Here is a 24,594-nt window from a genome sequence, read left to right as displayed (position 1 = left end):
ATGAAAACAAAGATTTAACTGGCAGAACTTTGTACTGTTTATTCTTGTGCATTCACATGTCCATCCATTGGTCACGTCGCTGGTTCAAAAACACACCGACACTGAACAGGGGGTGAACCACAACTGGCTAGGCTGCTCTTCAGAGACCGCATTTAGTGGAAATACTTGGGGCACAACAGATGCAGTGTAATGCATGGCATCTCCTGTGCACACTGAACTGACACTTATTACAGGTACACAAAGCAACACCTCGGAGTTTGATCAGCAAAGTGTTAGAGACAGGACAGCCTTCCTTTTTCTAAACATGTAAAATACATTGGAAAAAGTTACCCCTAATTACTGATACAGGGTCAGATACGTTTTCGTGTCCTAATAGTTTAGGTTAAGATTGGGGGTAGGATTATCTGATCCTAGATCAGTGGTTATGGCAACATCTACAAAGTCAACCCATTCCTGACCCTGTCTCTTTAAATAACCCCCAATTAATGAAAATGCTACTCAAATGGCTCCCATTACAGAGTACCACTGATCAATGTCCGCTATAATGACCCTCCAACAGAAAAGGCATTATGCTAATGAGACATGTCCAACCCTAATGGCGGCCCCAGCCCCAACGCTTGAAGTGTCAGAAGAGTGACAAAAGAGACGCACACACACGGACACACTCGTGCCTATAGGGAATGAGAACAGCCCCTGGACAAGCATGGCAGTTCCCACAATGGAGGGACCTAGCCACGCGAGCCAGAGTCAAACGAGAGAAGGAAAGACGAGCTGCAGGGAGAAAGGGAGGACTTGCCAGTTGTAGGTTTAACAGGATGTCTGTAGAACTTTTGTGAAACATTCAGCGTGGGGTCACTTTGTCTGAGACCTAAAAACATATCTTTACCTCTAGGTAGGGTGACCACATCCCGGATTGTGCGGGACAGTCCAGAATTTTGGCCCTTTGTCCCGCAACCAAACAATCATGTACCGCATTTTAATCAACCAATTCAAACACCACAAACTTAAAAAATTAAATAAAAACATATTTCAGTCAGACATTCCAACCTTGCAGTCACGTTGCACTTATGAATAGATATCGAATAGAAGGATGTGGTACTGGTGATGTGGAACACTTCTCCAATCGTTGTTGAGATCTGATATTCTGCGCGTACAGTAGGCCAATGTCATAGGCCGATCGTCAACCAATCACATTTCTCATATCCTTTCGGGCTAAATTCCAGCTAAACTTAGAGGATAGTTACCTATAACTACTTACAAAAACTGTGCTTCTGATGAATAGATACAAAAGTAAGTAAATAACAGTATTAGACTGAATTCAATATACACGACATGACCAAAAGTATGTGGACTGCTCATCAAACATCTCATTCCAAAATCATGGGCATTAATATGGAGTTGGTCCCCCCTTTGCTACAATAAACAGCCTCCACTCTTCTGTGGAAGGCTTTCCACTAGATGTTGGAACATTGCTACGGGAACTTGCTTCCATTTAGCCACAAGAGCATTAGTGAGGTCGGGCACTGATGTTGGGCGATTAGTCCCAGCTCCCAGTTGGAGTACCAATTCATCCCCAAACTGTTGCCACAAAGTTGGAAGCGCAGAATCGTCTAGAATGTCATTGTATGCTGTAGCGTTCGGATTTTCTCTTCACTGGAACTAAGGGGCCTAGCGCCGAACAATGAAAAATAGTCCCAGACCATTATTCCTCCTCCACCAAACTTTACAGTTGGCACAATGCACAAGTAGTTATAGGTAACTGTCCTCCAAGTTTAGCTGGAATTGTCATCCTGTTGTCCTGTATTTGGGTATTTTAAATGTAGTCACCCTACCTCTAGGTCCCCAACTAACCAGTTAGCTAAGCTAACTGGGTAAAACAATTTATATGGGTAAAACAACCATTTTCATAATTGGCTCACCTGCAGTCTTTAAACTTTCATACTTGTTTAATATATTTTTCTTCTCTGTGTGTGCATGTGAGAGAGAGAGAGAGAGAGAAAGTGGGGCATCCCCAGAATAAAATATATTATATCTCTATGGGGGCTTCCTAAATTACCCTTATTCACCTTACATACACTTAGCCCTCACCCCTATTCCCTGATCTAAGCCCAAGGGCAGTGCCACACAGAACTCTATCGACTCCAGGGTTGCTCGTGGCAACTGGGTAACATCCCTCCCATTCCGCCTAGTGACATGTCACACCCAACAAAGCCAAGGGATAAGAAAAAAACCTAACACTTCAGAAGCTAAAAGTTAAAGGGAGATAAAAACTTTCTATAAGAGATCTCTCACCTCCCTCCCTCCAGCCAGTCTCGCCTCCCTCCCTCCAGCCAGTCTCGCCTCCCTCCCTCCAGCCACAGTCTAGCATCACTCCCTCCAGCCACAGTCTAGCATCCCTCCCTCCAGCTACAGTCTAGCATCCCTCCCTCCCTCCAGCTACAGTCTAGCATCCCTCCCTCCCTCCAGCTACAGTCTAGCATCCCTCCCTCCCTCCAGCGACAGTCTAGCATCCCTCCCTCCAGCCACAGTCTAGCATCCCTCGCTCCAGCCACAGTCTAGCATCCCTCCCTCCAGCTACAGTCTAGCATCCCTCCCTCCAGCCACAGTCTAGCATCCCTCCCTCCCTCCAGCTACAGTCTAGCATCCCTCCCTCCCTCCAGCTACAGTCTAGCATCCCTCCCTCCCTCCAGCTACAGTCTAGCATCCCTCCCTCCCTCCAGCTACAGTCTAGCATCCCTCCCTCCCTCCAGCTACAGTCTAGCATCCCTCCCTCCAGCCACAGTCTAGCATCCCTCCCTCCAGCTACAGTCTAGCATCCCTCCCTCCCTCCAGCTACAGTCTAGCATCCCTCCCTCCCTCCAGCTACAGTCTAGCATCCCTCCCTCCCTCCCTCCAGCTACAGTCTAGCATCCCTCCCTCCAGCCACAGTCTAGCATCCCTCCCTCCAGCTACAGTCTAGCATCCCTTCCTCCCTCCAGCTACAGTCTAGCATCCCTCCCTCCCTCCAGCCAGTCTCGCCTCCCTCCCTCCAGCCAGTCTCGCCTCCCTCCCTCCAGCCAGTCTCGCCTCCCTCCCTCCAGCCAGTCTCGCCTCCCTCCCTCCAGCCAGTCTCGCCTCCCTCCCTCCAGCCACAGTCTAGCATCACTCCCTCCAGCCACAGTCTAGCATCCCTCCCTCAAGCTACAGTCTAGCATCCCTCCCTCCCTCCAGCTACAGTCTAGCATCCCTCCCTCCAGCCACAGTCTAGCATCCCTCGCTCCAGCCACAGTCTAGCATCCCTCCCTCCAGCTACAGTCTAGCATCCCTCCCTCCAGCCACAGTCTAGCATCCCTCCCTCCCTCCAGCTACAGTCTAGCATCCCTCCCTCCCTCCCTCCAGCTACAGTCTAGCATCCCTCCCTCCCTCCAGCTACAGTCTAGCATCCCTCCCTCCCTCCAGCTACAGTCTAGCATCCCTCCCTCCCTCCAGCTACAGTCTAGCATCCCTCCCTCCCTCCAGCTACAGTCTAGCATCCCTCCCTCCCTCCAGCTACAGTCTAGCATCCCTCCCTCCCTCCAGCTACAGTCTAGCATCCCTCCCTCCAGCTACAGTCTAGCATCCCTCCCTCCAGCCACAGTCTAGCATCCCTCCCTCCAGCCACAGTCTAGCATCCCTCGCTCCAGCCACAGTCTAGCATCCCTCGCTCCAGCCACAGTCTAGCATCCCTCGCTCCAGCTACAGTCTAGCATCCCTCCCTCCAGCCACAGTCTAGCATCCCTCCCTCCCTCCAGCCACAGTCTAGCATCCCTCCCTCCCTCCAGCTACAGTCTAGCATCCCTCCCTCCCTCCAGCTAGTCTAGCATCCCTCCCTCCAGCTACAGTCTAGCATCCCTCCCTCCAGCCACAGTCTAGCATCCCTCGCTCCAGCCACAGTCTAGCATCCCTCCCTCCAGCTACAGTCTAGCATCCCTTCCTCCAGCTACAGTCTAGCATCCCTCCCTCCAGCTACAGTCTCACATCCCTCCCTCCAGCTACAGTCTAGCATCCCTCCCTCCAGCCACAGTCTAGCATCCCTCCCTCCAGCCACAGTCTAGCATCCCTCCCTCCAGCCACAGTCTAGCATCCCTCCCTCCAGCTACAGTCTAGCATCCCTCCCTTCAGCCACAGTCTAGCATCCCTCCCTCCAGCTAGTCTAGCATCCCTCCCTCCAGCTACAGTCTAGCATCCCTCCATCCAGCTACAGTCTCGCATCCCTCCCTCCAGCTACAGTCTAGCATCCCCTCCCTCCAGCCACAGTCTCGCATCCCTCCCTCCAGCCACAGTCTAGCATCCCTCGCTCCAGCCACAGTCTAGCATCCCTCGCTCCAGCCACAGTCTAGTATCCCTCGCTCCAGCTACAGTCTAGCATCCCTCCCTCCAGCCACAGTCTAGCATCCCTCCCTCCCTCCAGCCACAGTCTAGCATCCCTCCCTCCCTCCAGCTACAGTCTAGCATCCCTCCCTCCCTCCAGCTAGTCTAGCATCCCTCCCTCCAGCTACAGTCTAGCATCCCTCCCTCCAGCCACAGTCTAGCATCCCTCGCTCCAGCCACAGTCTAGCATCCCTCCCTCCAGCTACAGTCTAGCATCCCTTCCTCCAGCTACAGTCTAGCATCCCTCCCTCCAGCTACAGTCTCACATCCCTCCCTCCAGCTACAGTCTAGCATCCCTCCCTCCAGCCACAGTCTAGCATCCCTCCCTCCAGCCACAGTCTAGCATCCCTCCCTCCAGCCACAGTCTAGCATCCCTCCCTCCCTCCAGCCACAGTCTAGCATCCCTCCCTCCCTCCAGCTACAGTCTAGCATCCCTCCCTCCCTCCAGCTAGTCTAGCATCCCTCCCTCCAGCTACAGTCTAGCATCCCTCCCTCCAGCCACAGTCTAGCATCCCTCGCTCCAGCCACAGTCTAGCATCCCTCCCTCCAGCTACAGTCTAGCATCCCTTCCTCCAGCTACAGTCTAGCATCCCTCCCTCCAGCTACAGTCTCACATCCCTCCCTCCAGCTACAGTCTAGCATCCCTCCCTCCAGCCACAGTCTAGCATCCCTCCCTCCAGCCACAGTCTAGCATCCCTCCCTCCAGCCACAGTCTAGCATCCCTCCCTCCAGCCACAGTCTAGCATCCCTCCCTTCAGCCACAGTCTAGCATCCCTCCCTCCAGCTAGTCTAGCATCCCTCCCTCCAGCTACAGTCTAGCATCCCTCCATCCAGCTACAGTCTCGCATCCCTCCCTCCAGCTACAGTCTAGCATCCCCTCCCTCCAGCCACAGTCTCGCATCCCTCCCTCCAGCCACAGTCTAGCATCCCTCGCTCCAGCCACAGTCTAGCATCCCTCGCTCCAGCCACAGTCTAGTATCCCTCGCTCCAGCTACAGTCTAGCATCCCTCCCTCCAGCCACAGTCTAGCATCCCTCCCTCCAGCCACAGTCTAGCATCCCTCCCTCCAGCCACAGTCTAGCATCCCTCCCTCCCTCCAGCCACAGTCTAGCATCCCTCCCTCCCTCCAGCTACAGTCTAGCATCCCTCCCTCCCTCCAGCTAGTCTAGCATCCCTCCCTCCAGCTACAGTCTAGCATCCCTCCCTCCAGCCACAGTCTAGCATCCCTCGCTCCAGCCACAGTCTAGCATCCCTCCCTCCAGCTACAGTCTAGCATCCCTTCCTCCAGCTACAGTCTAGCATCCCTCCCTCCAGCTACAGTCTCACATCCCTCCCTCCAGCTACAGTCTAGCATCCCTCCCTCCAGCCACAGTCTAGCATCCCTCCCTCCAGCCACAGTCTAGCATCCCTCCCTCCAGCCACAGTCTAGCATCCCTCCCTCCAGCCACAGTCTAGCATCCCTCCCTTCAGCCACAGTCTAGCATCCCTCCCTCCAGCTAGTCTAGCATCCCTCCCTCCAGCTACAGTCTAGCATCCCTCCATCCAGCTACAGTCTCGCATCCCTCCCTCCAGCTACAGTCTAGCATCCCCTCCCTCCAGCCACAGTCTCGCATCCCTCCCTCCAGCCACAGTCTAGCATCCCTCGCTCCAGCCACAGTCTAGCATCCCTCGCTCCAGCCACAGTCTAGTATCCCTCGCTCCAGCTACAGTCTAGCATCCCTCCCTCCAGCCACAGTCTAGCATCCCTCCCTCCAGCTACAGTCTCACATCCCTCCCTCCAGCTACAGTCTAGCATCCCTCCCTCCAGCCACAGTCTAGCATCCCTCCCTCCAGCTACAGTCTCACATCCCTCCCTCCAGCTACAGTCTAGCATCCCTTCCTCCAGCTACAGTCTAGCATCCCTCCCTCCAGCTACAGTCTCACATCCCTCCCTCCAGCTACAGTCTAGCATCCCTCCCTCCAGCCACAGTCTAGCATCCCTCCCTCCAGCCACAGTCTAGCATCCCTCCCTCCAGCCACAGTCTAGCATCCCTCCCTCCAGCCACAGTCTAGCATCCCTCCCTTCAGCCACAGTCTAGCATCCCTCCCTCCAGCTAGTCTAGCATCCCTCCCTCCAGCTACAGTCTAGCATCCCTCCATCCAGCTACAGTCTCGCATCCCTCCCTCCAGCTACAGTCTAGCATCCCCTCCCTCCAGCCACAGTCTCGCATCCCTCCCTCCAGCCACAGTCTAGCATCCCTCGCTCCAGCCACAGTCTAGCATCCCTCCCTCCAGCCACAGTCTAGCATCCCTCCCTCCAGCCACAGTCTAGCATCCCTCCCTCCAGCCACAGTCTAGCATCCCTCCCTCCCTCCAGCCACAGTCTAGCATCCCTCCCTCCCTCCAGCTACAGTCTAGCATCCCTCCCTCCCTCCAGCTAGTCTAGCATCCCTCCCTCCAGCTACAGTCTAGCATCCCTCCCTCCAGCCACAGTCTAGCATCCCTCGCTCCAGCCACAGTCTAGCATCCCTCCCTCCAGCTACAGTCTAGCATCCCTTCCTCCAGCTACAGTCTAGCATCCCTCCCTCCAGCTACAGTCTCACATCCCTCCCTCCAGCTACAGTCTAGCATCCCTCCCTCCAGCCACAGTCTAGCATCCCTCCCTCCAGCCACAGTCTAGCATCCCTCCCTCCAGCCACAGTCTAGCATCCCTCCCTCCAGCTACAGTCTAGCATCCCTCCCTTCAGCCACAGTCTAGCATCCCTCCCTCCAGCTAGTCTAGCATCCCTCCCTCCAGCTACAGTCTAGCATCCCTCCATCCAGCTACAGTCTCGCATCCCTCCCTCCAGCTACAGTCTAGCATCCCCTCCCTCCAGCCACAGTCTCGCATCCCTCCCTCCAGCCACAGTCTCACATCCCTTCCTCCAGATACAGTCTAGCATCCCTCCCTCCAGCTACAGTCTAGCATCCCTCCCTCCAGCTACAGTCTAGCATCCCTCCCTCCAGCTAGTCTCGCAACCCCTCCCTCCAGCCACAGTCTCGCATCCCCTCCCTCCAGCCACAGGCTCACATCCCCTCCCTCCAGCCACAGTCTAGCATCCCTCCCTCCAGCTACAGTCTAGCATCCCTCCCTCCAGCCAGTCTAGCATCCCTCCCTCCAGCTACAGTCTCGCATTCCCTCCCTCCAGCCACAGTCTCGCATCCCCTCCCTCCAGCCACAGTCTCGCATCCCCTCCCTCCAGCCACAGTCTCACATCCCCTCCCTCCAGCCACAGTCTCGCATCCCCTCCCTCCAGCCACAGTCTCACATCCCCTCCCTCCAGCCACAGGCTCGCATCCCCTCCCTCCAGCCACAGTCTAGCATCCCCTCCCTCCAGCCACAGTCTCGCATCCCTCGCTACCACTGGCCTCCCTAAACAACCTCCCACCCAGATCTCCTCCGATCCAGAAACTTCTGAATTATAAATCATGCACTATATTCCCTCCCTCAAGTTTCTTTCAACCATCTTCTTTTGCTCTCCCCCTTCCTTCGTCTTTTCTTTGGTCTCTTTCAACGACTGAGCCTCCCTCCCACGCTGTAGCCAGCCACAACAAGCTCCAACTGTACCCCCTGGTCATTCCAAACTACTGCAGTGTTTCTCTCAGACCACTCTCTCCATGCAGCTTCTTTCAACCATCAAACACTACAAAAAAAGTCTCGCCCACAGCTTTTTTTCTTCTTCTCAAGTCACTTTCAAATGGTCGAAATGAGTCTCCCTCTGGATATACACTGAGTGCACAAAACATTAGGAACGCCTGCTCATTCCATGACAGACTGACCAGGGGAATCCAAGTAAAAGATATGATCCCGTATTGATTTCACTTGCTAAACCCACTTCAAATCAGTATAGATGAAGGGGAGCAGACAGGTTAAAGAAGGATCGTGTGTGAGCCATTCAGTGTGTGAATGGACAAGACAAAGTATTGTAGGTGTTCCTAATGTTTTGTACAGTCAGTTGCCTAAACTGCAATATAATGTAATAAATAACATGTTATGCCAAGTCAACTAGCAATGCTAACTAACAAATACGGTGGCAGCGTCTCTATTCAGGCCATCAAAGAGCTGAAATTCTCCTCTCAGCGAGACTCGTCTTTCAGTCACACCAGACTCCAATGAGTCACGAGAGAAGTCTTGATAATGGGAGATCAGCTGAGTGGCGAGCATGTTTAAACCAGCACGCTTACTTAAACCAGCACGTTTACTTAAACCAGCACGCTTACTTAAACCAGCACGCTTACTTAAACCAGCACGCTTACTTAAACCAGCACGCTTACTTAAACCAGTATGCTAGCAGTGGTCTAATAATACATCCGTTAACCAACTAACATTTAGTGTTGAAACAAGCATTTGCTTTCTTATTGTGTATCATGGGCTATACTGTATTTCGATATACTGTTTTCTCAACCGAAACCCCAACTTGTCATAAATACTTACACTTAACATGCATTTTCTCTATCTGGTTTCTGATCTGACAAAAGTTTGACAGCAAAAGTTAGTTTGAAATGCAGGCAGTTAGCTAATTCAGGAGATTTTCGCTTTGAACTCGAGTTGCCGCTTGCTGTTGCTCTCCCACGAGGCCGTTAAGACCAAAATATTAAAACCATTGACTCGCTTGCATGTGCGTGCCTGTTTCAACGAGGCTGTTTCTGCACTCCTGCCTCTCTGAAGATAAACAGACACATTAAACATGCAATTAATAGTGAGGTGCTCATGTAACAACCCCTGTTTAAAAAAAAAGGAGAGAGGGAGAGAAGAGGGTTGGAATAAAAGACCTGCGCTCTACCCCGGCTGACACGGCTAATTTGAATATCAAAACATGATGTAAAACGGTCATTAAAAGTCAATTAGGGAGGGGGGCGGGGCGGGGGGCAGAGAAAGGAGTATGGAGGGCAGAGTGGGAGGCAGAGAGGTAAAGAAAGATCATATGACGACAAAGAGAGAAGAGAGGAACGGACGACGAAGAAAGAGCGAGAGAAGGGAGAGAGCGTGGGGGAAGAACAGTGTGGAAGAGAAAGGGAGCGATCGATGGACAGGGTGGCGACTGCAATCAACAGTGAGACTCATTACACAGGCCAGGGACTCAAATCAATACAATCACGAGTTCAAATGACAAAAACCTTTATCATCAAATCAACCCTAACCGACACACAGCCATGGGGCATTCTTCAGAACCTCAGTTCAGACTGTCACAGGATGGCGTGTGGGTCCACAGGGTGTCCTCTAAGTGGTCTCTCAACGCCACATTCAAATAGTCCCATTATATAGTTGGCCCCCTGTGATCCAAAGCCAGTCGTCCCACGGCCACTGATCCAGTTTTACTTATTCATGCAGGCATAATGAGGGCTGAATCTGAATTCTCACACTGTGCGGGTTTATGTGTCGGTCTGTGTGAGAGACAGAGGGAGAGAGAATTTGAGTGTGTGTGTGTGTGTGTGTGTGACAGAGAGAGAGAGAATGCCGGTGTGTGTGTGCGCGTCTACACAAGCACCCTGTATCTGTATTTATGAATGTTGGTCTGAATACAGAAGCTTCATTATAGAGGGGGGAATGGATCAGAAACACACATCACGACAGAACCGAACACAAGCTTTTCCTGACAGGCAAGCAGGCGGGCGGCAATCACCCAAACATACACACGCTCACTAGCATGCCTACGTGTACACACACAGTCCCACGCACACACACACACACACACACACACACACACACACACACACACACACACACACACACACACACACGTTTCCTAAGCTGCCCGCTTGGTGGTCCATGCCAACATCAAAAAAATGATGTTAACCCCCAGCATTAATAATTGACAGACAGCTTGAGGGGACGTAATGAATAATACACAACAACAACAACAAAAAACGTCACAGTGCCTGGCAGTACCCAGGCCACATGAAAGGAATGCGCACGGCGCTTAACTAGCATTTTAGCGATGTAGTTTTGTGTTTGAAGTCACTGTCCCACAAGAGAGTGGCTCCACTTAAAACTCGGAAACACAGAGGATGCAGGCTTGGTCTTGACTCGAGTCCAGTCCGTTGACAACAGGCGAGGGTGCTGTCAGTTTGTGCCCCACCCTACCATTTATTGGCCTTGAACTGACAGATTGGAGAACATTTTTTAAATGTCAAAGGCAAAATGGGTAAATACATCCAGAAATACCCAACAGACAAGAGGCAGGACTATAACCGATCCAGAAATAGTGTCCTTTTTAATGTGTTTACTGAGGAATGTGCAGCTAACACCCACTGTGAAAGCTGATAAAGGGCTGGTCGACGAAACAGGAGAAAAACCCTACAAACAAACGAGCAGCCGAGCAGTATGTTTGATGTTGACTATCTGTGTTTTGTTTGTTCTTTACCCTGGTCCTCAGGAACACTAGAGAGGGTGTTGCTGGGTATCTGGATGGCCATTATCTCGCCTAGCGGCTGGAGGGCAGATTAATTGGGGGTGGTTCCCACACCCTATCCCCCTCACCGGTTTACAAGGCTGTCCCTGGGAGGCTGTCCCCCCCCCCCCCCCAAAAAAATGATCGACACTCTTCACAATGATCCCCTATAAAGAAGAAGAGAGGGTACTAATTCTGCTGAAGGATACGTTTAGGGTGCTTGGTAGGGAGCCTCAGCAGAACGCTTTTGATGGCTCTCTCTCGTGCTCAAAGCACAGCCATTTCTGCCAGCATAGCACTCTGAGAGTTTTTATTTTTGAAGCTTTGTTTCTTAAGTGCTTTTTAAAAGTTTATGAAACAGCCCCTGTGAGGGAAGGCTAAATGCGCCTCTGCGTCATCGCATCGTAGCGGGAGACTTTGGATTTATTTATTTTTTGTCACAGCTGCAGAGACCAGGCTGGGATGGACAGCCATATTTGGTTAGTTTCGTCTCGGTTTCACACGCAGAGACCATTGGAGGAGGGACCAGGGAGGGAGGAAGTATCTGACCCAACGGCTAGGGGTTGTTATGGTTGGTTCTCAGACTCATTCCCAGAACAGTCCAGCAATTAAAATGTTATTATTTATTTCTTCCCCTGAGGCGACTGGGCTATAGCCTAGTTTTTGTTGGGCACTGTGTGTGTGTGTGTGTGTGTTCGTGTGCATTCATGCGAGCGTAACCACACCAGACACTGTAACCACACTCATATCCTTCCCAAGCACACCACACACTTTCACCTGTCCTCAGTGCTCTGCAGTCCTACAGACAGTAGGCAAGAGCAAAGTCCTCTTGTTCCCACCATTCCATAAAACAAACAAACCGCACTTCCTGGTAGAGCTGGTTCTATAAACCGAAAATGGTCGACAACGACCATTAAACGTATCGTTATAATTCAGTCCATTTATCGTGATATGGATAAATGAATGAACCGTGACCAACAACGATGAATCTGTGGGCAGCACCTGTTCTCTCAGCTGCCACCTACCGTGTGTGTAATGCTATCACACATCCGAACCTTCCTCCCACCACCAATCACCAACCGCCCACCTCGGCATTACACCACAGACATCGGTCAGAGAGGAAAGACGGTAGACTTTCAGAGAGTTAGTAGACATGACACAATAGAATCAATCCACATCGGTGGTGATATGATCAGTGTGACAGCCAGGTATTATTTTGATTTCCAAAGACGACAGTATGTTCTACGGCTGGGTGATTTGAAAGGCCTTTGCATTAATGGCTGACGCAATATGCATATCATCCGTTTCAGCACGATATTGGCACATTTCTGCAGGGGTGACATGTGAACTAAATGCTGTTCTCACACGCTGCTGCCAAAGCCACGAGTTCAGTGGCTTCTAAATTAGAAGGTGTGGCACCTGGAGATTGTCCGAGGCACATTTATGTATTGATAACATATTTCATGGGCATTGATGTTGTCGTATAATGCTCTAACACATCGTAGTCACTTTACTGTAAAGTACGGATTTTTGTCAATACCAGCCAGCCTTACAACAGTTCTCAGAGCAGGAGGGATCAGTCATGCCTTTTAGATCCTAATGATGAGTGAGATATTGACAGGAGGGAGCTGATCCTAGATCAACACTCGGAGATGCTTTTGAAGACGTCCTAGTTGTTTTTATTCTCTAATCTCTACCATAGAGGAGACAAGCACAGTGTCTGGAATCCAGCTATGCAACCACAGTGACGCCTACCTCAGGATTCCTGCGTTGTATCGACTTATTATCCTATTACAGACCGTGTACCGCGCTGGTTCACTCTGACATCCTTGTTGAGATGTCTGACGTGATGCGTGGGACTGCAATCCATTCCATACATACAGTGAATGTGTGCATTCACATGTCAGTTTGTGTGAGGGATTGGTGACTTGGTTTAGACAAGATGTCGTCCTAACCGTAGGCTGACAAGACAGAATTAACAAAAGCACAATGAGAAGACAAGATGTAGAAAACAAGACCGTAACCATCACACCTGTCATGATGGGCTGTCAGATGGGACTGGGAAAGAGAGAGAGAGAGAGAGAGAGAGACCAGAGAGAGAGAGAGAGAGAGAGACCAGAGAGACCAGAGAGAGAGACCAGAGAGACCAGAGAGAGAGACCAGAGAGAGAGAGAGAGAGAGACCAGAGAGAGAGAGAGAGACCAGAGAGAGAGAGAGAGAGAGACCAGAGAGAGAGAGAGAGAGAGACCAGAGAGAGAGAGAGAGACCAGAAAGAGAGAGAGAGACCAGAGAGAGAGACCAGAAAGAGAGAGAGAGAGACCAGAAAGAGAGAGAGAGAGACCAGAAAGAGAGAGAGAGAGACCAGAAAGAGAGAGAGAGAGACCAGAAAGAGAGAGAGAGAGAGAGAGAGAGAGAGAGAGGAGAACGACCAGAGAGAGAGAGAGACCAGAGAGAGAGAGAGAGAGAGAGACCAGAGAGACCAGAGAGAGAGACCAGAGAGACCAGAGAGAGAGACCAGAGAGAGAGAGAGAGAGAGACCAGAGAGAGAGAGAGAGAGACCAGAGAGAGAGAGAGAGAGAGAGACCAGAGAGAGAGAGAGAGAGACCAGAGAGAGAGAGAGAGAGACCAGAAAGAGAGAGAGAGACCAGAGAGAGAGACCAGAAAGAGAGAGAGAGAGACCAGAAAGAGAGAGAGAGAGACCAGAAAGAGAGAGAGAGAGACCAGAAAGAGAGAGAGAGAGACCAGAAAGAGAGAGAGAGAGAGAGAGAGAGAGAGGAGAACGACCAGAGAGAGAGAGAGGAGAACGACCAGAGAGAGAGAGAGGAGAACGATCAGAGAGAGAGAGAGAGAGAGGAGAACGACCAGAGAGAGAGCTAAAGATGCCTCTTCGATGAGAGAAGGGGGATGAAGAAATGGAGAAGAATGAAAGAGCAGGGAAGAGCTACTCTCTGAAAAGAGGCAGTGAACAGGTGAAACAGGGAGGTGGGAGGGGAGTGGGGGTAAAAGGGACGATCTTTGGAGGTGACAAGGACAAACGGGCTCTTGCTGTGTTCTGCTCAACCCAGTAAATCACCAACACAGTGCCTGTCCAAAACGCCACCCCCTTCCTCTCTACCTTCCCTCTGTCCTTTCAGCTCCACTCGCAAAGGTGCAGACATTCACTCCGAGACAATCACACAGACAGACACACACATAGAGACACACACACACACACAGAGACGTACACACACACACAGAGACACACACACACACACAGAGGGAGCGAAGGTGGCCCTACTGTGAAGGAAGATTTATGTGTCCCAGCCACACGCATAGCGAGTGAACAGCACAGGTTCCCTGATGCTGTAGAATAGGTGAGTGTGGGTGTTTAGTAACAATGTTCCACAGTTTAACCAAAGACATTACAGTATGAAGATGGGCAGAAACTGCCTCTCCAATAGAAATCCCTGATCATACTTTTGGTATTTATTATTAGGATCCCCATTAGCCGCTGCAAAAGCACACGTGCAGGCGATGTCGTTGGCTAGCTAAGCTCACGTGCAGGTGATGTCGTTGGCTAGCTAAGCACACGTGCAGGCGATGTCGTTGGCTAGCTAAGCTCACGTGCAGGTGATGTCGTTGGCTAGCTAAGCACACGTGCAGGCGATGTCGTTGGCTAGCTAAGCTCACGTGCAGGCGATGTCGTTGGCTAGCTAAGCTCACGTGCAGGTGATGTCGTTGGCTAGCTAAGCTCACGTGCAGGTGATGTCGTTGGCTAGCTAAGCACACGTGCAGGCGATGTCGTTGGCTAGCTAAGCTCACGTGCAGATGATGTCGTTGGCTAGCTAAGCACACGTGCAGGCGATGTCGTTGGCTAGCTAAGCTCACGTGCAGGTGATGTCGTTGGCTAGCTAAGCACACGTGCAGGCGATGTCGTTGGCTAGCTAAGCTCACGTGCAGGTGATGTCGTTGGCTAGCTAAGCACACGTGCAGGCGATGTCGTTGGCTAGCTAAGCTCACGTGCAGGTGATGTCGTTGGCTAGCTAAGCTCACGTGCAGGCGATGTCGTTGGCTAGCTAAGCTCACGTGCAGGCGATGTCGTTGGCTAGCTAAGCTCACGTGCAGGCGATGTCGTTGGCTAGCTAAGCTCACGTGCAGGCGATGTCGTTGGCTAGCTAAGCTCACGTGCAGGCGATGTCGTTGGCTAGCTAAGCTCACGTGCAGGTGATGTCGTTGGCTAGCTAAGCTCACGTGCAGGCCGTAAAATCAAAAGGCAAAGTTTTTTTTTTATGAAAATGTCAACGTGTGGGTTTGTCACTTTCACGAGGTTGGTAGTAATAACATGCTCGACTATTTAAAGACGTCGTCTCCAATCTAGATTGTGACTGTAGATTTCAAGATCAAAGATCAAACATTTTTCTTCGACTTCTCAAACCCCCTGCCTGGTCGATTTGGTCCGTTTCGCAAGCATTCCCAGAAGTCTCACGATGTTTAGAAACTCGGGTGTTTTAAACACTGCAAACTGGGCAGCTAAACCTGCACAGTCAGACTGCGACTGCAGCAGAGCCAACAGGTCCCTACTGCGAAGGGATTTGGCCCGTGTCCGCGCGCGTCCAGACCTACGCACGCCTGTATGTGTGCAGGCATCCGTTGTTAAACGAAACACACACACAGAGGCAATACACTTCCATTGTCCTTGAGACATGGGAATATGAAATATGACCTCACAAATGGTAGCCAAGTGGATTGTGTACGCATGGAGAAGAAGAAAGGGAAGGTAGGAGACTCTCATTTCTGCCTTGAATGTCAATTAGCTTGAGGAATGTCCCCAGGAAAGCTTGCTATCATTATTTGTATGTTAATTATTTCACTAATTGCATTCAACCTGCATCTGTCGAAGCTTTGTGCGCAGAGACACTGAGGAATGAACCCCAGAAGTGTTGGCCCTCAGGACACAGACAGATAAGGGATGTTTAGATATGAATTAACCAACGAGAGATGGCACAGTATCTCACTTTTGTTTTGGTGCCATCGTGCCCTATCATATGGGACATACTGAGAGAAACTCCCCTGAAACTGCTTTTAATAAGCTCGGTCATTGTAAATGTCAATTGTTTCATGTTAAAGACAATACAATTAAGTAAAATCCCTCATGAATTTGTCTCTCTCTCTCTCTACACATGCCTGTGGGCACCTACAGTCTAAGGAGACAAAACACAACTGAAATTACTATACCTCCCTACTGTACCTATTATTAACATTGACAACATTATAGCCAAAGGAGAACAACTAGACAACGAGCAATGTGGTCACTCACATTCCTGGAGGAAGGGGGGGTGAGTAAGAGTGGCCGGAACCCTGAGGGTCCACTTAAGCTAATTAATGGCTTTTGGGGGAGCTCTAAGCAGTCTTCCATTAGACAAATGAGCAGGAAGGAGCTTTCACGTGGGGAGTAATGGCCACCCCACCATAATCACTCTTTCATTCTAATCAGGATTTCTTTAATGAACACGCAATCGCTTGTGCTCAGGAAACAGAATAGCTGTATTCAATTAAAAGAACTGAACTAAAAGCTATAGGGGGAGCAGGCCAATAGGGCTGAGATCAGGTAAGAGAGCAGGGCTATCCATGAACCCGCTTTTCTTGGAAATCTTGGAAGTCAAATTGGTCTTAGTCAACCGCTTGATGTTGTGTAATTTGCATATGCTAAATTGAGATGCTTTATCAAAAAATCTGCCATTCAGCAGACCTATGATATTTCTTGTTTGGGCATTGGGCAAGGTCAAGAGAGAGAACTGTATATGCACAAACCAAGGTTTGGACATCAGCCATTTTGTGCCATGATCCAAACATGCTAATCCAATCATGTTAACTGTGGAGTGTGAATATTGCATAGGCATAGCCAGGGCACTTCTGGCATGTCTTAAATCATGAGACTCTTGGCACATCTTGGCAGATATGGCAGAGCACCAGGTGTCAGCGCAGAGATTCCCAGAGGATATTGTCGCTCCAATGGGTCACAAAACAAGGGTTACGCTATAAGTTACGCTGGTGACGTCAAATCAGTGCTTTGTCTCGTCTTCGTCATGCTCTACTTGATTGGAGGAGAACACTACCGGAACTAAATGTCAAATTGTCTGGGAAACCTTCCAAGAATAAGGATGGTGAGGTGTCAAGGACTATAGGTTAGAGGTCATGGTGCATTGTTGCCATGTGAAGGTATTTCCCCTAACCAGGAAAACACGAGATGATGTCTGATGAGATGACGTCTGAGGAGTCCGATGAGACGGAGATTGGTTCAAGATCACATCATAATCCCAAAAATATAGTAAAAGCTTACAGGTTGAATAATGGAGTTTCGGTTTTTGGGAGTAAAAAAAAAAAATGATTGCAACATGTGTAGTTTGATATCTGCGGTGCTTTTTCCTCCACTGTTAAAATGTCATCCCAAAACTCCAAAGTAAAAACCCCCAAACGTTTAAAGTTCACAGGATCAAGAAGGTCTAGGCTATGTTCAGACTGGAGGGAAAACGCTAGCTGGTACTCTGTGGTGCTTGATACAGTATCTGGCACAGCACTGTGATATGTACTAGAGGAAGCTAAGAGCCATAGACTATACTATGCCATGGCACATTAAGAACTAGAATCGAATCGCTAAAGGACGCAAAAAGTACGTGACACAGGATTAAATGGGAGGCTTACTTGAGGGTGTAAAAGCCAGAAAATAGTGCTATATTTGGAGTCATTTAGTAGATATATAGGGTGTGGAGATTAATTTCTCAGCTGAGTCATCATATTACATGCGCTGCAAGTGGGGTTCCATCGCTCTGTGCCTTTGAGGAAATTGTTATTTGGGGTTTTTGCTAATAGATTTAAAAATCGTTGACGCTTCATATCAAGGGTTCTAGCTTTGAGGAATGGAGTACGCTTCTTAAAAATGGTTTGTAGGGGGATCAAAGACATGTTTGCTTTCTTTTTTTGGCAAATTAAAGTAATAAGGTGTTCTATAGTGTAAGGTTTAGCTGAACATAACTTTCTGGGACACAGTAAAACTGGTCAATGCTCTGGTAACATACATTTGACCTTCATCCATACCTCAGAAAACATGTATCCCGCCCTAGCCCGCTTTCCACCAAATACGGCAGTCTCTAAGGGCTAAATCAGGACAAGTATACCCTCACCCCATTGGTCTGTGCCACCACAACTTTGCAGTGACAATTTAACTGAGGGGAAATACCTTCACATGGCAACAGTTCATCTGCCCTTCCGGGCTCAAGGTGGGGGGACTTATAGCACTTTACAGGGGGGGGGGGGGGGGGGGGGGTTCTGATCTGGTTTAATCCACAGACTGATGTAGACCCTCCCTGACAACTGGACTGAGCAGCTCAAGCTTATATCTCCCCCTTTACCAAGTACAGCCCTGCCCAGGGAGCCAGAACTGTCAGCTTAACCCCTTCTTCTACCAGACCTCCACCATTAAAGACTTTTAGATCTCAACCCACCATGTGCTTTAAAAAGTTCTGAGCAAAAACATGGAGACTATGGGTGGTTGATGGCTTCCTCTGGTAAGACATATACTTTAACCAAATAGGAATGGTAAATTGATAAGGAAGTATGAGGCGGCACACCGGAAACAACTTGACTACTTGCGGTTAAACCCACGCAAGCTTTTAATAAGTGTAATGTCCTCTGACTCCTCAGACTGAGAATCCCCCAATTCTCCAAAGCCCCTTCTCACAGGTGAGGTCACATGACATGGTAAAAGTCTTGTTGCCATGGACGACAGGCTCTCCCAGACATGACCCTTTACCTCAATTACACTTCCAACCCATCTAAACAAGTAATTTGTTAGAGAAACAATGAAGAATAATTTTTTGTTGCATTTTCACCAAACACTCCTTTCTGAGTCAGCCACAACTTACCAACTTATCACTCAAAAGGATATCTTTCAAAAGTCTACAAACCCCTGTAAACACACTACAAACACACTACAAACCCCTGTAAACAGAAGGATGCGCATAATGCGTACAAAGACGAAAGAAAAGAGTTGTGGACTGACATTTGAAGAATCACAAGCAACAACCATAAGTTAATGGTTTCTTCCATCTCCACTGAGTAATGGTCAAAATGGATGTCTAAGGGAGAAGGAGTATTAGACCCATCTTCCCCTGAATAAAGTTCAAAAAGCTTAGAAGTGTTTCTCCATTTCCTTGTGAGCATCAAGTCACCCAAACTATGCAGCACATGCCTCATCCTCCCTTCCCCCCCCAACTCACTCCATCTTCCCTAGACCCTGCTAAATTAGATTAGGGCAGAGTGGGTGGGACTAACGTTTCACCCCCCATGTTTCTGATGGCTATGACTAGTCTGAAAATGTCAACAAAGTGCAAACCACCCCCTTATCCCCCACTCCCTGCTTGTACATTACGAGAGCAATGTGCCGAACAGAAAGGGAGGAGATGATATCGACAGGAGGTCAAAGGTCAAAGCATTTGAACTAACTGCCCATCCCTCGGGGAGAACGATGGGCCCCTCTCATTGAAGCCATGGACGTTCAAGGCCTGCCACGGTACTGCAGGCATTGTTAGCAGAAAACAGGATCCCCTATTATAGTGAATCGATCCTGGTCGATCTACGTGTAAACAAATTCAAATTTTGAAGACAATCACGGTACCAATAATTGCGTCTAACAAACCAGATTTATGTCCTTGAACCAATTATTTAAAAATTGCACAAACTCTGCATGTTATGTCTCCATGAGACACCATCTTAAGCGACTTAAATTTGGCTGCAATGCGCTGTTGAGGTTTCACGTAGGAATGAATGGTTTCACGTGATCGATGGCTTTGTCCATTCATATATACAGTCATTGGTACTCCCAATCCCCACCTTCCCCTGTCAGTCTCTAAGCTGTGATAAAGGCATGTTCTTGATTATGTTTGTCCCTATAAAAATGCAACTGCTGCACAAAAGCTAGCACTATAATGGCCTATAGATAGGGCACTTAATGTATTCAATTTCAGGTATTCAATTTCATTAATACTTATACCTCAAATGTAAAATATCAAAAGTTTGTGAATGGAGGTACAGTAGAACATCCGACAATTTCGCTTTGTCCCGAGTTTTGGTTCAAATGATGTAGAGTATCTGAGGTAAATCGGAAATTCACTGAAGAAATCCTCGGACATCTTGAAATGAGCAGTCCATCCAAATCCCATTTGGAAAGTAATACACAGGGAGAAAGGAACATTTTGTGCTAATAACTGTAAAATAGGCAGCAGCGATTGACAGTAATTGCTCCAGATGGTAATAGCTCCACAGCATAAAGCCACAATGCTTCAGCCCTTTCATCTGTGAGAGGAAATTAGGAAATGGAGCATTACCTGAGGAGCTGCTGGATAAGAGAACATCTATAAAATGCCACAAGTAATGGGTCTAAAAGACATCTAGTTAGACATGTTAGATTCACAGGAATCCGTTAAAAAGGATCCCTGTGACTTTGGTTCTTATGTTATTTGACAATTATCATAAAGTGTACAGGAATTTCGGCCTACATTCTACAATTTGTACATTCTGAATAATCCGAATTCCGCCAAAAAGGATTGCAGTTCCATTTGATTTCAGTCACTTTTTGATTTGAATGAAATGTTCTATTCATCATTTGTCCATGGTAGAAGTAGTCAAAGTCACTTTTTGGACCTGAATGTCAAAACATTTAGGAGATAGAGGTGCTCAAAGTTGAGCCATTTTGCACACCCCAGTCTACCACATGAGACATCCATGTCTCCCTCACAGGAAAAGAGAAACGGTTGAGTTGGACATAATTTAAAAGCCCCCAGACAGGTTTGTCAAAAGTACTGTATTTAATAATTTCTTTAAAAAAAAAGTTTTGTAATAAAAATGTAATTGTTTAACCTTTAATGTAAATTATCGAAAAACATGTCAACTCTGATAATTTTTCATTTTTGCATATGTTGTAGCTTTTTGCCATTATTTGCCATAAACTGAGATGTTTGTGTTGTGCCCGCCATCGGTTGAGACAGAGCATGCTATTGAATACAGGATGGGTGTCATGTTTTGGCTGATAAATGGACTCGCTTTCAAATGTTAGCACAAAGATGGTTGGAGGTCCAGACATCAGAGATTGTTGACGAACGGGAATAATCAGTTGTATTAAATGATACTGTCAAACTTAAAATAGGAAAACTATTGAAATCATAGAAATGTAGATAATAGAATAGACATTCGATGGTGGGTGGACCAGCAGCCATTTTGTGGTAGTAACTGGAAGTGAAAATTTCAATTAAATTAAAATGTCAATGATGTACCAGCTAAATCACAGTGGTCTGAAGGGATATGTTCATTCTATGAATTATATTTCTGATTGAAATGTCTCAACCGATGGCGGGTACAACACCTCAGATTATGTCAAATATGCAAAAATATGCATTTTCTTTTTTAGTTTACACGTTTAGATAATTGACGTTAAAAGGAAATTATTACAAAGTTTGACAACCCTGTTAAACGATCTCAAACTCAACGATGTATCTTTTCCAGTGATGAAGACATGGTCTCATGGTAGGGTGGGGTATGCTAAATAAGTCAACTCTGAGCAACTCTCTCGCATAAATGTTTTGGCATTCAGGTCCAAAAATTCACTTTCTGACCACTTCTAACATGGGCAAATACGTATAGAAAGTTTTTTCAAATCTAAAAGGGGTTCGGTCAAAAGATGATTGAAATGGAACGACCCGTAACAGATTTAGAACAGTTTACGGTTGCAATATGGGAATTGTTACTTGACTTGATGTGACCACACACCGCACCTGAGAGGTACTTCACCTGGCTAACACGGTTCACATCAGTCGAAATCCCCCACAGCCTAAACGGCTAACGTGCAGAAAAATGTGATCTGAAATGTGATGCCCTAGATAAGCGGCCCTGCTCAACCAACAAATGTTGCTGGATGTGTTCCATGCGGTCACTCAAACAGGTCAGAGCCTTTCCCGTGGGATCCTTGTGGCGCCCTGAGGCAACCTCGGAGACGCAGCACATCTTCAACCCAATAACAGGAGAAAGAGAGGCTTGTTGAGACAAGCATTTTTATCAAAACACACGTTATTGGGTGGCCGCATCAAACAAATTGGCCAGCTTCTCACTGGGACTCATTAATCTGGCTGTCACAGGACACATTTGTACAAAGAAACCCAGAGGCCTCTGGTCCACTAAGCCGCAAGTCTCCATTTGTAGGCCTATTCTTTAGGCATCTCCTCAGATTTCCATCACATTAGCGTTCTCTCGGTCATTCTCCATAGCTTTAAAATGATCTGTTAGTAACACATAAAGAATCACTCTTACCTCAGCTTCTGAATCATCCAACAAAGGCGATGGGATTCGATGAGCCAAACCGGTACAGAGTGAACATCCAAACCAGGAGATTGAGTAGAAATCCAAATCAGAACAAGATTCTGGAATGGTTCCGAGATGGAGGTGGTGTGGGCTGAATTCTTCCTTCCAACTGGCTGAGTACCTGTGGGGTACAAAAGTTTAAAAAAGAGAGCGAGCAAGTTAGAGAGAGGGCTTGAGCATGCCAAGAGGCGACACATCCACATGAATCCTTATCCAAACTCATTAAGAGGTTTTCAGTAGCCCTGTTCGAAAGGAGTCAGATTCCTCCGAGGTTGTTTATATCAGAGAACAGTAGCGGTCAGCTTTGCCATCGTCCTACTAAAAAGCCCGACTCCTTCAGGAACCACAGCCCAAATAAACACAGCTCAGAGGTGGGAAATTCTGCCACTGAATGGAGTCCCTGTCTTGTTTTATTTCCATCAGTTCAGCACTTCATTGATTGCATAGGTCAGTTGCAAAGATGTAGGCGAAGGAGTTCCTATATTGAGAGTAGCTTCCCCAGGAGCACAGCTACACTATATATACACATATGTATGTGGACACCCCATCAAAGTTCAGACACACCCATTGCTAAAATTGAGCAGACCGCCATGCAATCTCCATAGACAAACATTGGCAGTAGAATGACCTTACTGAAGAGCTCAGTGACTTTCAATGCAGCACAGTCATAGGATGCCACCTTTCCAACAAGTCCGTTTGTCAAATTTCTGCCCTGCTAGAGCTGCCCGGTCAACAGTAAGTGCTGTTATTGTGAAGCTGAAATGTCTAGGAGCAACTACAGTTCGGCCGCAAAGTGGTAGGCAACACAAGCTCGCAGAACGGGACCGCCGAGTGCTGAAGCACGCAGCGTGTAAAAATAGTCTGTTCTCAGTTGCAACACTCACTACAAAGTTCCAAACTGCCTCTGGAAGCAACGTCAGCACAATAACTATTCGTCGGGACCTTAATGAAATGGGTTTCCATGGCCGAGCAGCCCCACACAAGCCTAACATTACAACACTGCCCCTTGCGCATGGTGAAGTGTTGTAAATCTCGCTGAAATTGGACTACGGAGCAGTGGAAACGCATTCTCTGGAGTGATGAATCACGCTTCACCATCTGGCAGTCCAACTGACAAATTTGGGTTTGGCGGATGCCAGGAGAATGCCATCTGCCCTAATGCACTGTGCCCAGTGTAAAGTTTGGTGGAGGAGGAAAAATGGTCTGGGGCTGTTTTTCATGGTTTGGACTAGGCCTCCTAGTTCCAGTGAAGGGACATCTTAATGTTACAGCATACAATGACATTCTAGATGATTCTGTGCTTCCAACTTTGTGGCAACAGTTTAACAGTTTGGGGAAGGCCCTTTCCTGTTTCAGCATGACAATGTCCCCATGCACAAAGTGAGGTCCATACAGAAATGGTTTGTCGAGATTGGTTTGGAAGAACTTGACTGGCGTGCACAGAGCCCTGACCTGAACCCCATCGGACACCTTTGGGATGAATTGGAATGCCGACTGTTAGCCAGGACTAATCGCCCAACATCAGTGCCCAACCTCAAATGCTCTTGTGGCTGAATGGAAGCAAGTTCCAACATCTAGTGGAAAGCCTTCCCAGATGAGTGGGGGCTGTTATAGCAGCAAAGGGGGGGACCCAACTCCATGATTTTGGAATGAGATGTTTGAAGAGCAGGCGTCCACATACTTTTGGTCATGTAATGTACATATCAGCCCAAAAATGCAGAACATGTCTCCATGTTCTGAAGAGAACGAGGGGAAATTGGGGCAATTAGCAGGTCTGTATCTTTTGGATCGGTTGCGTTTGTGCTGGAATCCAACCAACTAGTTGTCTTTCCTAAGTGAACCAGATCCGTTTTATACAGCATGGGCCTCTTTTTCCTCGCTAAACCGCCACTAGTTAACATAATATATACAGAAACGGAGGCCTCTTTCCACGTGCGGCCCGGGCCAAGTCTAACGCAGCTAACTGCCATCTGGATTCAGAGGGGGGCAGGAGCGTCCTCGTTTGAAGTTCCAGAGGCCTTTCAATGTGTCGTGGCATTTGCCCTCTCCCTGACAGAAACACGCTGCCTTTCCCGTCGACTTCCTGATTGTGTTTAGCACAGGCTTTCAGCACAGCTGCTTGGGATGATTCCCCCCCCCCCCTCCTCTCCCCCCTCGCTCCCTTGAACACACTTACTGAGCACAAGAGGAAATTATTCCCCAAGCAGGGCACCCCAGCCAGACTCGGATATCAGGCGGTTGGCCCCAAAGCTCGGCTGTTAAGAGTTGAAGCCAGCCAATATGTCATGGTCTGGGGGAGTTTGGTACAAAGAGGAAATGTTGGGAAGGACATTCTGAACACATTGGGTGGCACTGATAGTGTCATCAGTGTTCAGGGTGGACCCATGATTCAGATAACTGGCACTTTT

At 48.5% G+C, this 24,594-nt stretch overlaps 1 protein-coding gene across 3 annotated transcripts in view; it reads right to left on the bottom strand.

Annotated features, from left to right (window-relative positions):
* Window positions 1-24,594, bottom strand: part of LOC109907487 (semaphorin-6D) — a 100,426-nt gene that overhangs the window by 60,744 nt on the left and 15,088 nt on the right. For all 3 annotated transcript variants that reach the window (XM_020505471.2, XM_020505473.2, XM_020505472.2), the window contains exon 2: window positions 22,136-22,307. The gene's annotated coding sequence lies outside the window, so the exon portion shown is untranslated. The remainder of the gene's footprint in view (window positions 1-22,135; window positions 22,308-24,594) is intronic.

This window comes from Oncorhynchus kisutch, linkage group LG17, assembly GCF_002021735.2.
Source record: "Oncorhynchus kisutch isolate 150728-3 linkage group LG17, Okis_V2, whole genome shotgun sequence".
Taxonomy (NCBI): Eukaryota; Metazoa; Chordata; class Actinopteri; order Salmoniformes; family Salmonidae; genus Oncorhynchus; species Oncorhynchus kisutch.
Note: the sequence above shows the minus strand (reverse complement) of the source record. Positions and strands in the feature narration are given on the sequence as shown.